Below are 17,345 nucleotides of genomic sequence, written 5' to 3'. Positions count from 1 at the left end.
TATGAATATATGTGTATATATATTCCCTATTGCCAAATATTTTGTGTATGTATGTTTTCTATGAATATTTAGGGCAACAGGAATTATAGTAGTACCATGTAAATGTAAATAATCAAAATTTAATATTACTCAAAATTTTCACAAACTTAGAAAATTATGGCCATATTTTAATGTAGGGAATGATATAAAATTGATATTATTTACTTTAAATATATTTTATCAGGAGGTCTAAGGATAACTGCATTCTCCTTAGATAGGGTTGAATTGGTGTTTTGATTTAGGAATGGAAGAAATATGGTCAATCGAGAACTCTTCTGCAGACACAAGGCACCTGGAATTTATGAAAGAATCTTGAGTGCTAGAGTAATCTTTTCTTAGCGAACAAGAGGTTAAAGATTGAGGCACTTAGCAAGAACTCTTAAATTATTCAGTGGTTTCCTCAGCAGCATTTTAATTCTTGCTCATGTAATTGTTTCATGGTTGACTTTATTCTTCTCATGTATTGCTATTTTTCTTTGTCCTTTTCTCAGGAATAGAAAGAAAATTTCATTAAAGCACAACACAGAATTATATTCATTGGCCACACTTCGCAGAAGATTCATTGCATAATTTGGCCAGTTTCCCTCCCCACCCATTTAAATAGTGTGGCAAATATATTTGGTGGGATTTCCTCAACCATTCAGAAACATTTACTCCTTTTATTTTTATTTTTATTTTATTTTTTGAGATGGAATCTTGCTCTGTCACCCAGGGTGCAGTGTAGTGGTGTGATCTCAGCTCACTGCAACCTCTGCCTCTCAGGTTCAAGTGATTTTTTTTGCCTTAGCCTCCTGAGTAGCTGAGATTACAGGCATTCGACCCAATGTCTGGCTAATTTTTATACTTTTCGTAGAGACAGTGTTTCACCATGTTGGCCAGGCTGGTCTCAAACTCGTGACCTCAAGTGATCCGCCCACCTTGGCCTCCCAGAGTGCTGGGAGTACAGGCATGAGCCACCAGGCCCCTGACCCATTTGCTCCTTTTAGATCTAGATATATCAACAGAGTGATTGTAGCTCAGGAAAATCTACTCAGCCTGATAGCATTACCTTTATTCCTTCCATTAGCATGTGCATTTCTTTCTAGCTAGTTGTCCAATTCAGGAGGCACAGATAGCTGTAATCTAAAGTATATACCTTCATGTTCTAAACTATGGGTAGAGCAAGTGTGGTACCTAAATCTAACACTCCATGCAAACTAGGTAGAGTTTTCAGTCTTGTAGTTTTTCAGTCAAAGTGTTGCAATGGGTGACCTGTGTCTTTTTAATATTAATTGAGGGTGCTCTACCCTTTAGTATCTTTTTTGTGACAGTGATGATGGTGAATTTCTGTCATGGATTCTGGTTGTTATAGGTCCAAAGTGTTCTATTAAGAAATATTCTGTGTTGTAAATCCCAAGACAATTGTGAATCTTAATTACTCTGTGCTTGTAATTACTTCTTTAGTGCAATAAATTAATCTTAGTTTATGTCTGAGCATTTTGGGTCTCAGGGCTTTCATAAACAATCTCTCATGTTTCCTGTGTGATCTGTTACTGTTTTCAAGAGAAGTGTTCAGAAAGAGAAGACAACTGGCCCCAAACTATGTGGAAACTAATAAATACAGAACAGCCATTCTTGAATTTTAGTCTCACAATAGCTTATAATTCTAGCAAATTGCACAGTGCATAATAAAATCAATGAATATGTGAATACATTAATTCAAATTAAAACTTGCCTAGGACTGATCTGGAAATTGTTCAACATTAGTAAGAAAGCATAAGATATTTTTAAATGGGGGAGAAGTCTAATCATCATACATGGCAAAAAGATAAGGAAGTTGGGAAATGTGTAATAATATAGACATCATTTAGTAGATATTTTGAAAAATACAACTTTGGCTCTTAATAATAATAAAATGTATAATTAAATACTGTTGCCTCAGTTTATCCAAGGTGATACTTGTTTGGAGGCATAAGACTAAAGATCAGTGTAGGAACACATCTGCTCAGGGAGACCTTTGTTCCCACAACTGGAAGCTCATTTTTTTAAATTTAAATTTCCTCCTTAAACATCCTGGAACCTCCTTCCACATCCTGGAACCTCCTTCTATATATTTTTTTCTTAGATAATATAGGAATTCAGATGAGATGTATTATTGGTCCGAGTAGTAGAAGTTATAGACCTGTGACCTTGTATTCTCCCCCATCACAATTTTACCAACACCTTCAGTAGTATGAATTCAGGAACGGAGGTAGGATTGCATTGGAGATGAATTATAAATCATGTTAAATTGTTCAAGAATTTTCTTTTGTTTTCCTTGGTCATCAAATTTTGAGGTTTGCAAGATTTTGTTCTTTTCTTTGTTTGAACTACTTTTTGTTTTTATCATGCCTGATCTGGCTTCATTTTGTCATTTTTCATGGAGATTCTCTTATGTCACCTATTCGCCCACCAAAGTATTGGTGGTATTCGAACTTAATGTTATTTCTTTTGTGGTAGCTTGGTTATATGTTCAAAAAATATTTATTGAGTGCTCATTATGTTTGGCATTTTTCTAGACTTTGAAGAAACAGCGATAAACAAGACAATGTGTTCCCTGCCTTCAAGAAGTTAGTGTTCTAGTGGGAATGGAAAAATGGTGGGGCATGAGAACAGATTTCTTTTATACAAGTTGTCAAATAAAAATGTGATAATTTCAAATTGTAGTAAGTGCTATGAAGGAAATAACAAAGGTAATGTGATTCAGATTAATAAAATGATAGTGGGGCTGCTTGAGAAAGAACAGTAAGGGAAGGTGAATTGGTAACATTTAAGCAGAGGCCTGAATGCTGAGAAGGAGCTACCTGTGGAAAAAACAAGGGGAGAATATTTAAGCCAGAGAAAAAAGGAAGTGCAAAGTTCCTAAAAGAATAAGAAGGACAGGATAGAGGCAAAGAAAGGGCACTAATGTATCTGGAGTATAACGAACAAAAGGGAAAGTAGAGTAAGATAAGGTTGGAGAGAGAGGGAGTAGCTAGTTTAATAGGAACTTACAGATCTTGAATCTTAGATTGGGTTCTGCATGAAACAGACTCTGTAGTGGAGATCTGCAGGAACAAATGTAACTGGGGAGTTCTCTTGTTCTCAGCATCAAACCGCTTTGTTCATGCTCAGGGTAAGGCTGGAGGAGGTCAGCTTCTGGAGAGATTGACAAGAGTAGGAAATTAATTGGAAAATAATTTTCTTTTTTGTTCGAATTTATCCTTTTAACCGTTTTTTTTTTTTTTTTTCTCCTCTGAGATGGAGTCTCATTCTGTCACCAGGCTGGAGTGCAGTGGCACGATCTCAACTCACGGCAACCTCCGCCTCCTAGGTTCAAGCGATTCTCCTGTCTCAGCCTCCCAAGTAGCTGGGACTACAGGTGCCCACTACCACACCCGGCTAGTTTTTTGTATTTTTTTAGTACAGACAGGGTTTCACCATGTTGGCCGGGATGGTCTCGATCTCCTGACCTCGTGATCTGCCCTCCTCGGCCTCCCAAAGTGCTGGAGTTACAGGTGTGAGCCACTGCACCCAGCCATCATTTTTTTTTAAACGTGCTCTTTCCTCTTTTTTGCATCTTCTTTGTATATTAATCTGTTTTTGCCCTTTTTTCTTCAATGGTCATATTTGGGGTACATGATTGATTTTGAGAGAGACTGAAGACAGTTAAACATCTCTTAGCTTTTTAGACAGGAAGCAATAATGAGGTGGCCTACATTAGTGGAAGCTGGAAAGCAAAGATGAGATGGACTTGAGAGATGTTATAGGGTCAGGAAGTTGACAATTCTGTGACTGAATGCAGGGTTGAAGGAAACCAAGGAGTAAAGGTGAAGAAATCAGTTGGGGCAATAGGAACTAGAAGAGGATGAGTTCTGTTCTGTGGAGGGTCCTTCTTAGGTACCTTGTAGGACAGCCATCTGGAGATGGACCTCTGGCAGCTGGAAATGTCTAGAAATCAGAACAGAGGTCAGGCTAGAGACACAAATTTTAGAAATGTGTATGAAGGTGATAATTTTGTAAATAGATGAAGGTTACTATGCCATTTTTAATGTCAAGTATGTATAGCAGAGAGCATGTCATTTAACTGAAAAATGGTGGAAAGCTATTTTATTCTCACATATTTAAAGATTGGGCATAGTTAGAAAGGTGAATGCAGCCTCCCTCCCACTAAAGCTTCTAAGCCCTTTTGAGTGAAGTTAGTACCAGATGAAATTCTGGGAACCCACAGACCTCCTTGTGAAGGACACACGTTTGGCAGATACATAATGTTAAGGAGAGATCCATTAGTTTGCTTAATGCTGCTTTTGTATGGCAAGAATTTTGGACTGTTTTGCAATAGATATAGTTTTGTTAGATTACATTGGAGTGCAGAATTTTCTGGAAGGCCGTTTCAGATTTAGGAACCCTGGGAAATCAGTCATTATTTAGTAATTAAGAGAATTAAATGCTTTTATTTTGCTGAGCCTGATCTACCTAGTGACTCTTTTATTTCTCTCTGTGTGTATGTTTCATTTTGCAAATATAAATATTATTATCTGTACTGCTTTATTAGTTACAATTCATGTATCATTTTGTAACAGAGAAGTATCTTAAATTGTAATGTTTGCACAAGATTCTCTGTGATGATTGAACCAAGAAGGGATGTAGGAAACAGATAGGGTGCCTGGGGATTTAATATTTCATTTTAAAGACAAAAGAGAATAAAAATAGTCCATTTGTATTTGGCCACTTTTATGTTACTGACAAGAACAGTCAGAAGCTCCCCATTTTCAGCTGGTGGTTGGGTGTCCAAGGAATTCTTGAGTTTCTTATTTCATATGAAGCATGTGCCAGATAAAAACCCTTAGAGACTGAAAGTTTCGTTGTTTAGTCATAAGATAAACTGGCTTCTTTCTTGTACAAACCATATTACTACCCTTTGTCTGACTTGTTGATTTTGAGTTGGAGGGCAGTGTCCATTGGCCCATTTCAGTCACCAGAGCACCTAATAAAAGGCCTAACAGATTTTTAGGCTGTCAGTGTTTGCATGCTAGTTGGTTAAGCCATCTGAATAGGATTTGATTGATGACCTGGCTTGCCCTTAAGAAGAGGGTTTGTGACCACAAGCCACAGAAAATGACATGTAAGGCCAATTGATGGTTAGTAAGTCAAAAAACATCCCATCACCCATTTTGTGTGAATATTGTATTACTAGGGTTTTACTTGAGAACATATAAAAATGTTACCACATACTCCAATATTTGTTTTTCCTCCACTTCAGTAACACCTGAATGGAAATCTAACATGAGGACTGTTGAAATTATCTTTTTCAAATGTGGAAGGGAGAAGAAAGTTAATAATTTTCCATACCCAGATTAGAAAGGTCACAATCATACACATTCAAAGAAGAGAATGCCTGTGCTCCTGGGGCTCCTGGCTGGTTACCAGGTGAATTTTGCAAACGTTTTATTATGTACATAGTTGATTTTTTTTTCCTTCCTGGGAGACTTCTATCCATTAATCTGGAGTTTTATATTTTGGAGCTATATTTTTTATGGTCCCGTCTACCTATATTATTTTAAAAAGATATCTTTATTTTAAAATTGAGTAATTCGAAGTGTCTGTGTATGCGTGTTTATACACGTACCTGTATTGTAAATAAGAAAGGTGTTTAATAAGTTTGTCTTAAAACTCATGAAAGCTTGGTGTAAAATCTCACACTAATCAATATGGATGAGAATGACTCTCATTGAGAAATAAGGGCTGATGGCTTTTTCCTCAATGATCATATTAAAAATACATTGAGAGCATTGTAGGAGTCCAGATACTTGGGTTGTAGCTCACAATTTTTACAGAATTAATTTCCAAAATTCTCGATTACTCCAGGAGGAAATTTATTCCAGAAGTAAGCTGTGTGCTTCCTTCTTAAATTTAAAGGTTAATGCATCAAAGGTATAATAAAAATCATCTCTTACAATTAGAGATCCTAAATAAATGTTTGAATTATTAGGGCAATTAGAAGGATACCTTATTTAAGATTTTGAGAGTTTTGTTGCTGGCAAAGAGGAGAAGTAAAAAGTTAATTACTTTTGTAAGAGAAAACTTGGGAACATAGGTATGTCCCTGTACCTTTTCAGATATGTAAGCAATATTTAGGTATTTTTACAAAGAATTGAGAAGAAGTACAGAAACTGACACTACTACAACCGTGGTGGAGGACACTACTACAAAGAAAGTAGATGTGAATGAACTCCCATTCACAATAGCTTCAAAAAGAATACAATACCTAGGAATCCAACTTACAAGGGATATAAAGGACCTCTTCAAGGAGAACTACAAACCACTGCTCAGTGAAATAAAAGAGGACACAAATGGAAGAATATACCATGCTCATGGATAGGAAGAATCAATATTGTGAAAATGGCCATACTGCCCAAGGTAATTTATAGATTCAATGCCATCCCCATTAAGCTACCAATGACTTTCTTCACAGAATTGGAAAAAACTGCTTTAAAGTTCTTATGGAACCAAAAAAGATGCCACATTACCAAGACAATCCTAAGCCAAAAGAACAAAGCTGGAGGCATCACGGTACCCTGACTTCAAACTATACTGCAAGGCTACAGTAACCAAAACAGCATGGTACTGGTACCAAAACAGAGATATAGACCAATGAAACAGAACAGAGCCCTCAGAAATAATACCACACATCTACAGCCATCTGATCTTTGACAAACCTCACAAAAACAAGCAATGGGGAAAGGATTCCCTATTTAATAAATGGTGCTGGGAAAATTGGCAAGCCATAAGTCAAAAGCTGAAACTGGATTCTTTCCTTACTCCTTATACGAAAATTAATTCAAGATAGATTAGAGACTTAAATGTTAGACCTAAAACCATAAAAACCCTAGAAGAAAACCTAGGTAATACCATTCAGGACATAGGCATGGGCAAGGACTTCATGTCTAAAACACCAAAAGCAATGGCAACAAAAGCCAAAATTGACAAATGGGATCTAATTAAACTAAAAAGCTTCTGCACAGCAAAAGAAACTACCATCAGAGTGAACAGGCAACCTACAGAATGGGAGAAAATTTTTGCAATCTACTCATCTGACAAAGGGCTAATATCCAGAACCTATAAAGAACTCAATCAAATTTACAAGAAAAAAACAACCCCATCAAAAAGTGGGCAAAGTATATGAACAGACAATTCTCAAAAGAAGACATTCATACAGCCAACAGACACATGAAAAAATGCTCATCATCACTGGCCATCAGAGAAATACAAATCAAAACCACAATGAGATACCATCTCACACCAGTTAGAATGGCAGTCATTAAAAAATTCAGGAAACAACAGGTGCTAGAGAGCATGTGGAGAAATAGGACCACTTTTACACTGTTGGTGGGACTGTAAACTAGTTCAACCATAGTGGAAAACAGTGTGGCGATTCCTCAAGGATCTAGAACTAGAAATACCATTTGAGCCAGCCATCCCATTACTGGGTATATACCCAAAGGATTATAAGTCATGCTGCTATAAAGACACATGCACATGCACACGTATATTTATTGCAGCACTATTCACAATAGCAAAGACTTGGAATCAGCCCAAATGTCCATCAGTGACAGACTGGATTAAGAAAATGTGGCACATATACACCACAGAATACTATGTATCCGTAAAAAAGGATGAGTTCGTTTCCTTTGTAGGGACATGGATGCAGCTGGAAACCATCATTCTCAGCAAACTGTCACAAGAACAGAATACCAAATACCGCATGTTCTCACTCATAGGTGGGAATTAAACAATAAGATCACTTGGACACAGAAACGGGATCATCACACATCGGGTCCTATTGTGGGCGGGGGGCGGGGAAGGGATAGCATTAGGAGATATACCTAATGTAAATGACGAGTTAATGGGTGCAGTACACCAACATGACACATGTATACATATGTAACAAACCTGCATGCTGTGCACACGTACCCTAGAACTTAAAGTATAATAATAAAAATTAATAAATAATAAATAATAAAAAAGAATAAAAGTAGACAATTTCCTATGTAGATAAATTTCAGTTATTTGGCGTTTACTATCTGAAATTATTTTGATAAATTATTCCCATTTCTTTCAAGATAAAAATTAAATTTTAATAGCAAAGATCTTGCTTAGAATCAAATACGTGTAGTGACTTGGCATTTATTCATTATTCATTTAGTTTATCGCCTTTTTTTTTTTTTTTTTTTTTGAGACAGAGTCTCTGTTGCCCAGTCAGGAGTGCGGTGGCACAATCTCAGCTCACTGCAATCTCCGCCTCCCAAGTTCAGGTGATACTCCTGCCTCCGTCTCCTAAGTAGCTGAGATTGCAGGTGCGCGCTACCACACCCAGCTAATTTTTAAAATATTTTTGGTAGAGACAGGTTTCACCATGTTGGCCAAGCTGATCTGGAACTCCTGAATCAAGTGATCTGCCCCGCTTGGCCTCCCAAAGTGCTGGGATTACAGGTGTGGTGCCCAGCCCTAATTTATCATTTTAATTGTCAATTTTCATAGAAAAAGAATGAGGAAATATTAACTAAATGTTTATCTTTACTGGTTACCAAAGATATCCATTATTGAGTCTAGTAAATGAACAATTTTCAGGAATCGTACATAGAAATGCACTCACAGATTCATTTAATTTTTACAGATACAATTTTCATCAGCCTCTTAATTGGAATCCTTGCCTGTAGACTTTCTTTTTTTTTTTTTTTGAGACAAAGTTTTGCTCTTGCTGCCCAGGCTGGAGTGCAATGGCATGATTGCGGTTCATTACAATCTCCGCCTCCCAGGTTCAAGCGATTTTCATGCCTCAGCCTCCCACGTAGCTGGGATTACAGGCGTGCGCCACCACATCCAGATAATTTTGTATTTTTTAGTAGAGATGGGGATTTCACCATGTGGTCAGGCTGGTCTTGAACTCCTGACCTCAAGTGATCCACCTACCTCAGCCTCCCAAAGTTCTAGGATTACAGGCATGAGCCACTGTGCCTGGCCCTTGCTTGTAGACTTTCATTCTCTGGTTCCATACTCCACAATATTATCATCCCTATTTCTCAAAAAAAACATTGTTTTTATTATAGCATCAATTAATTGCATTGACATGAAATTAAAATGTCTCTACTTGTGACTTCTTGTAATATTACCTAATTTTGTTATTCTCTAATTTTTCACAATTTATAGACCTAATTTATTACCTTTCATGGGCTCATGTGTTTCCTATTTAAAGTCTGAAATGTGGCCAGGTGCAGTGGCTCATGCCTGTAATCCCAACACTTTGGGAGGCTGAGTTGGGAGGATCACTTGAGGCCAGGAGTTCAAGACCATCCTGGGCAACATGGTGAAACCCCATTTCTACCAAAAAATACGAAAATTAGCCAAGTGTTGTGGCACACACCTGTAGTTCCAGCTACTCGGGAGACTGAGGTGGGAGGGTTGCTTGAGCCCTGGAAGGCAAAGGCTACAGTGAGCAGAGATTGTGCCACTGCACTACAGCCTAGGTGACAGAGTAAGACCTTGTCTCAAAAAAAAAAAAAAAGTCGGAAATGTAAGTCACTTGTATCTGTTCAAATGATACAAGGTGGTATCAAGCATTCTTACACATGATGGTGGTCTTAGAAAATCATTTAGAGGATGCTAGGAGAAAAATTGAGCTGCCATCTGGAAAAGCTGCTGGATTTGGCGACTCCCTCCTATCATTGGTTTACTCTCTCCAGGTGCCTTGCTAAAGAGAATCAACAAAGAGAGAAGGACTTGGCTCAGTCCCTTCTGCCTTAGCAGCCTGTCTGGTCATCTGCTGCCAGCTATTTCCACGGAGAGAGGAGGAGCAGCAGGCCTGTGCTCTCAGGCCCTCAGAGAATGCACTGCCTCCCATGGGACAGAGTGGGGCTGTTGCTTGTGTCATTGCTGCAGCACATGATTTGAACCTGACCTCAAGACTTGGATTTGCTCAGTTTATTTTTAGAAGTAATGACAGTATAGCACTTTGAGGACTGAATGTTATTTCTAGACAAGAGTAATACTATTTTTCTGAGAAGTAGAATTTCAGTATTTTAAATGGATTTTTTGGTAAAGATTTCTGAAGCTTTTCCACTAACTGAGACTTTCTGGGCAGAAAGGCAAAATGGGACATAGTGTGCAGTGTGCATCCTCTATTCCTGCTGACCTCAGTCTCTGAGAGTGTGACTAGACGCTGTTACCCAGCAGCTGCGTAGTCATCTTCTTCCCTTGTTCTGAGCAAGTCCTCTGTTACACAAAGAAGAAAACAGCAGTCATTCTCTTCAGTCATTTACCTTCCAACTTACTAAATTTGAAATTATCATTATACATACAGTCCATACAGGGTTGTCTGTAGGGAGTATTTTTGTTTTTATGTGTTATATTCTGGCATATCTATGAGCTTGCCTAAGAGATTTGGAGATACACATGCATATACATACATGTGTCTGACTTTTTATGTAAATATATTTTGTATGATGTGTTAGTTTATATGATACATGGCTATCCAATGTGGATAGCTCTACAAAGAAATGCACTCACAGATGTGTTTAATTTTTACAGATACAATTTTCATTAGCTTTCTAATTGAAGTCCCTGCCTGTAGACTTTCATTCTCTGGTTCTATTGTGTACTCCACAGTGTCATCAACCCTGTTTTTCAAAAACAGCATTCACAGCCAGCACTTTTGTGTTGCTTCCTATGTGCCAGGCACTGTTCTAACTTTTTCTATATAAATCTCTCAACAATTCCGTGAAGTAGGTACTGTTAACATCCCCATTTTACAGAAGAAGAAACTGAGGCACAGAGAGGTCAAAAAGCTCACTCTAGGTCACAAACAATCCTAAGTGGTAAGTCAGTCTGAACCCAAGCAGTCTAATTCTAAAATCTGTACGCTTAACTATAATATTGTGTTGCACACAAAATCTGGTTCCTCATGCCTCTGATCAAAACCCATATTTCTTGTAGCAGAAAGTCTTAACATATTAGCACATGATTAATTTGTTAGCTTTTTATGGTTCTCCCTGCTCACATTTGAGGTTGTTGTCCACAGGCAAGTATATCAAACTATTGCTGTTCTCCAAACCTTCCAAATAGTTTTCTGACTCTGTGATGTTAATCATGCTATTCCTTTTATCTGAAATTTACTTCATCTTTTTCTAACCAGAAAACCCTTATTGATTCTTCAAATCCCATATCAGCCTTCACCTCTTTTATGCCTTGTTATATTGTATTTTCTCTTATCTGTGTTCCCGTAGCACTTACTAAGTAACTCTGGTTTTCACGCTTCTCTCATTGTATGGTGATGTTTATTTGCCCTTAAGTGCCATGTGCTCTTCATTGGGAGTACCATGTGCCCTCTGCTGATTTCATTCAAATGTCTAGTAACCAGATTCACCTCTCAACCATGCTCCTGTATCATTGGTGCTACTCTGTGGTGCTGTCTGGTTTTCAGTCACAGTTTCCTGTGCAGGTGGTGGAGGATTTTGAAATGCTTCAAACTGAACCATTACACCCACTTGAGATAGTTTCTTTAGTCTGTGTACGATAGGAAGTGGGTGGGGAAAAATAAGTGCACACAGACTATTACCTGGAGTTGAGATCACCGATTAAATGTCATGAATAGGGTAAAATAACACCTATTAGTTGTGTTTAAAATATTTCACTCCTCAGATTTCTATTCACTCTTCACTTTAATTTAGAAAGGCAGTTTTCTGATGTTGGATGAGCATTAACTAATTTCCAAATACCTTCTTAATTGTTTTCTGCATTATAGATCATGTGACTCAAGTGTATTTAGGGTAGCTAGCAGATGACTGAACATGATGAAACTAAGAGTATTTTATTTCTCTAAGTAAAGCAGTGAATGCAGATGGGTTTATTATAGTCATAGGGCCCCATGTACTTTAGTCCTTATTTCTTCCAGCAAAACTTCGATGACTAATTTTGACTTCAATTGAAGAATATTTTATTTAAAACATTTGCTTAGAATAATGGTCATTGTAAAGGAACACTTTTCTTGTGTTTACTGAACCAAATGCTAAGATAATATAATTCCTAATTTTCAAATTATAGATATTTTGCATAATTTTAGTAAAATAGATGTGAGAAAGATTGGAGATTATGTGAGGATTCTAGGTACTTAAGTTGGAGTAGAGGAGAAAGAAGGAGGAAATGGCCTATTCATAATTGCATTATAATTTTTTTCAGTCTTGAACAAGAAGTTGAAGTCTGAATGGTACTGAAGTAAATGAGAGATTCAAATCCAAAAGAAGAAAAAGTACTCATTATAAATTTTGAAAGTGCATAAAAATGGTGAATAATATTCTGAAATTTGAAAAAATAAATGAAGCTATATTTTAAAATTTAATTTATAAAAATCTGAGTGACTTTTTAATAAATTACAATATGAAATTATAAATTTATATGAGAAATTAATTTTTCACATATAAAAATACATTTTAATAACTTTCTCATATACCTTCCTCTTCTTTTAAAGCAGTTTATATTTGGCATTTTTTTAAAAAATGAATAAATTAAAACTGAAGATTGCTCTTCATTTTATATCAAAGCAACTAAAACATTTAGCTCCTATTCTGTGATGCAAAGTTTAACATATGTAATCTGACTTAATTCCTGCAGTTACCTGTACAGCATTATCATCTTCCATCATATATGCATGGAAAATTAAGCTTAGCAATTTCTCCAGAAAGGACGGGGTAAAATAGGATTTAAATTCAGATCCACTGTTCCTGTATCCCCTGCTTTTTCTACTATATTTTGGTAGAGAATGTTAGTTTTGAGTATAGATATCCTTTGTGCTGGAGAAACCAGCAAACTGGAATTAAAAACTATCCAAATGACAAAATGGAACTGGAAAAGGCTGTTATTTTTTTTTTTAATTAAATATGTTTCCTGGCATATGTAAAACAAGTCATTTAAATAAAATATTCATATTTCAGTTGTCATTTGAATCTCAGTAGAGAGTTTGATTAAATAATGGATTATCTGGGTGTCTTTATCCATGATATTTGCCCCTGAATTTATGATCACTTATTTTTACAGCATGGAATTAACTCAGCATAAAATTTGAGGTGAGATTTTGTTACTCAAAATAGTGTTGAAGTTTTCTGGGATTGGTGAATGTTTTCTTGGGACTGGCCATGTCACTCACTGTCTTTGCACTGAAAATGAAGAATATACAGTATATTAGTCCATTCTCATGGTGCTATTAAGAACTGCCCAAGACTGGGTCATTTATAAAGGGGTTTAATTGACTCACAGTTCCACATTGCTGGGGAAGCCTCAGGAAACTTACAATCATGGTGGAAGGGGGAGCAAACACATCCTTCATCACATGGCAGCAGGAGAGAGAAGTGCTGAGCAAAGAGGGAAAAGCGCTTTATAAAACCGTCAGATCTCGTGAGATCTCACTCACTATCATGACATCATGGGGGTAACCACCCCCATGATTCAGTTACCTCCCACCAGGTCCTTCCCCTGACGTGTGGGAATTATGGGAACTACAATTCAAGATGAGATTTGAGTGGGGACACAACCAAATCGTATCATACAGTGTGTCTCATTTTTCACTTTTTATACAGAAGTATTGCACATAATAGGAAGAATAAAGGGAAGGAAATGTAGGTTAAAGATGACTATCAGTAAAATGTAATATTTGTGTAATATTTGCTTCAGTAAATGTAGTCAACAGGGAGCTCAGAAATACCTGGGTCTTCCAGTACTTCGTAATTTAGTGAATGATTATAGGAAAATTACAGAAATCCTTTTGTACTTCATTCTTTCTGATTCCTAATTTAGGGGAATGGTCTTTGAGACCTACCTTCCTCACAGGGAGATGGTGAAGATTAATTAGCCCATGCTAGCCAAGTTCCCAGTGCTGCCCCAGAGAAAGGTGTTCCATAAATCAGACCTGTAGTTAAAAGGCCTTCATTTGTGTCTAGTCCTTGCACAGGATGGTGCCATCACTCCATATCCTAATGAGAGTCACCCACATTCAGGCCAAGGACAGGTTTTTCCATAGCACAAAGAACGTTTGTTCTATGTGACTAGGCAGATTTCCTCCTCTGAGTGCCTCAGTGTCCTCATCTATCAAAGCAGCAGTCCATAGCCAGATAATTCCTAAGAGGAACTTACCCTAGAGTTGCTCTAATTTATATCTTTTTGTTTGTTTGTCCCACTCAGCTTCTTGAACCTATTACACTTTTTTTTTTAAGCTCATGTCCTATGAAAGAACTGTAACAGACATAGAGATAGGCCATTCAGATGCCCCTCCAAAGAAGGCAGTCAGCAGAGCCTCCAGCAGTCAGAGTCAGCTTCAGCTGCACATAGTTGGCCTTCCCAAAGCCAACCATCCTCTTGTGGCATCTCACATCTGATTACAAGTTAAGACCCCAGCACTAGACAACTCTGATGGACAGCATTTGTTCTATAGTGCTCCACTAGTTTGAGACATTGGATTTGCCTCATGGTTGTTTCTCATGCTTCCTGATCTTTCTTCCTTCTCCTTTCCTTTACAGATTTGATAAAATCTTACAGGTTTTCCATATAAATATCTTATACCCTATAAGCCATCTCAGCATCTGCTTCCATAGAATCTGAACAATGACAAGAACTTAATGTTTAAAAATTTTGTGACTGGCTTGGGCAATATAGCAAGATACTGTCTCGGTTTTTAAAAAAGAAAAAAATAATAATGTGAAAAAGGACTAGTAGAAGGGAAATCCTCAAGCCACAAATTACTAGACTTCTTTGTAATAGACTTGTTTCATATTCTGTAGTTTATTAATTTGGAAATTATATTTTCATATTAAAACAAAGCATACCCAAGAAGAAATGTTCAGTCACTTTAGGTAACTTTTCTTTTTTTTTTTTTTTTTTTTTTTTTTTTTTTTTTTTTATTTATATTTTTTATTATACTTTAAGTTCTAGGGTACATGTGTTACAACGTGCAGGTTTGTTACATATGTATACACGTTCCATGTTGGTGTGCTGCACCCATTAACTCGTCATTTACATTAGGTATTTTCCCTAATGCTATCCCTCCCCACTCCCCCCACCCTACAACAGGCCCCAGTGTGTGATGTTCCGCTTCCTGTGTCCAAGTGTTCTCATTGTTCAATTCCCACCTATGAGTGAGAACATGCAGTATTTGGTTTTTTGTTCTTGAGATAGTTTGCTGAGAAGGATGGTTTCCAGCTTCATCCATGTCCGTATGAAGGACATGAACTCATCCTTTTTTATGGCTGCATAGTCTTCCATGGTGTATATGTTTAGCACTCGTATTTAAGAGTGGCCTGCTGTGTATGTGTGCATGTGTGTGTGTACCGCACTGAGGATAGAGGGTGGGAGGAATGTTCTCGCACAGATGCTGGCCAGATGAGAGGGACAAAGGGAACTGTCCCCAGCTTTTATACCTTTGTACAAAGGAGAGGACTTCCTGTGGAACACAAAGACTTGGTGGTCTATCATGAAATAAGAATGGATAGTTATGATCAAGTTATGCCCAGGGGTAAAAAAATATGGAGCGCTTCACGAATTTGCGTGTCATCCTTGCGCAGGGGCCATGCTAATCTTCTCTGTATCGTTCCAATTTTAGTATATGTGCTGCCGAAGCGAGCACTAGGTAACTTTTCTTTAGCTGGTCTTCAAATAAATCATTGTGAGAGGATTTTCTTTCCTTTACTCCTTTCTTCCTTTCCTTTTTTCTCATTCTTTCTTAAATAGTTTAGATTTGGTTATCTTTGTCTTAAAAAACTAGTTAAGTCTGACACCTACTATGAAGTTTATCTGATAAAGTAAGTTGTATGCTGAGTGTTTCCAAATTAGATTTCCTATTGTAATGGAGGGCTAGTATTTCTTTGTTCTTTAATTTGTGGTTTACATTTAGAAGTTTTGCTTAAAATGATTTTATGTTCTGAAATCAGAGTCGTCAAATCTCAGTTCAGTGTTTTTTAAAAATTTGCTTTTTCTCTACCCATGGTTAAGGGATATAACTTACTATTTCTGTGGGTTTCTTTTACATGTTATTATTGACTTTAAAAATCAGGACAGAAAAGCAGAGACTAGAGAATATATGGCTGGAATATATGGTTGACATCTAGGGAAGAATTAAGAAAGAAAATAAAATGGCTGGGGAGAGGCAAGTATTTAAAAAACAACCACATGTGTTAGTAGAGAAGAGGGTAAGAGGCTAAAATTTGACATATATGTATTAGTAAACCTAAGTTACTTTTGATTTTGCACACTGTTTATTTACGTTATGGTCACAGAGTTAATTATATCTGTTTGAACAAGACTTTGAAAGTCTAATGAGCTCTTTAGCATTAACAACCTTTCATATTTCCTTATTTTTTTTTAATCTTTCCACTCATCCGTCTTAAATTTTGCAGCTCTTAACAGTGTTGTTGCACTAGAACCACAAAGCAGCATTATGTGAGTGGAATGTGTTCCAGGGATAAAATAAAAACAAGGCACAGTACATAGTGTGTTATTTCTATTACATAAAGTATTATATAAAAACAAGCTACATTGCTGCTATTAGAAATCAGAATAGTGATTATTCCGGTGTGGAGGTAGGGGCAGGGAGCAGGAGAGGCTTCCGGGTGCTGGTTATGGCACCCACATCTGTTTCTTGATCTGCGTGCTGATCACATGTGTGTTCATTTTATGAAGGATCATTGTGCAGTATACTCATGACATCTGCAATTTTCTGCCTTTGTATTTTATACTTAAATATTCAAAAAATTGGGTGAAGGAAATGCCCGTGGGCTGGATTTACTTTGCTTCACTTAGCCCTTTAAGAATTACGGAACCACAGCTAGTTAGATTTAAATTCTAGTCTTCTAAAACACTGTAGGGTATAGAGTAACTATAGTTAATAATTTATTATATATTTTCAAATAGGTAGAAGAGAGGATTTTATATGGTCCCAGCATAAACAGATGACAAATGTTTGAGGTGATGGATATGCAAATTACACTAATGTGATCATTATACATTGTATGCATGTATCAAAATATCACTTGATACCCCAATTATTATAATATGTGTCAACTAAAATGTAAAAACTGAAAAAAATAAAAGAATCACAGAACCAACTATAAAATCACGGAAACGGAAAAGATCTTAGTTTAGTCCACTGATGTCACGAAGAGAATAGATGCCTAAAAGGCTTTGAAGTCTTGCAAGGATCCTAGGGAATGATGATTTAATGTCTTACAGCTGAGGAAAGTGATGTCAGTAAGGTTGGGTCCATTGCCCGG

General features: G+C 36.9%; 1 protein-coding gene and 1 non-coding gene across 19 annotated transcripts in view; one reads left to right on the top strand and one right to left on the bottom strand.

The window, feature by feature from the left end:
• Positions 1-17,345, top strand: part of CAMK2D (calcium/calmodulin dependent protein kinase II delta) — a 324,627-nt gene that overhangs the window by 65,018 nt on the left and 242,264 nt on the right. The gene's annotated exons all lie outside the window — the stretch shown is intronic.
• On the bottom strand, positions 15,597-15,703 carry LOC115896321. The gene has a single exon (XR_004056203.1). It is a non-coding gene; the product is annotated as a U6 spliceosomal RNA (small nuclear RNA).

The sequence above is a fragment of the Rhinopithecus roxellana genome, chromosome 2, assembly GCF_007565055.1.
Source record: "Rhinopithecus roxellana isolate Shanxi Qingling chromosome 2, ASM756505v1, whole genome shotgun sequence".
NCBI lineage: Eukaryota > Metazoa > Chordata > Mammalia > Primates > Cercopithecidae > Rhinopithecus > Rhinopithecus roxellana.
This window is presented reverse-complemented; position numbering and strand designations above follow the sequence as displayed.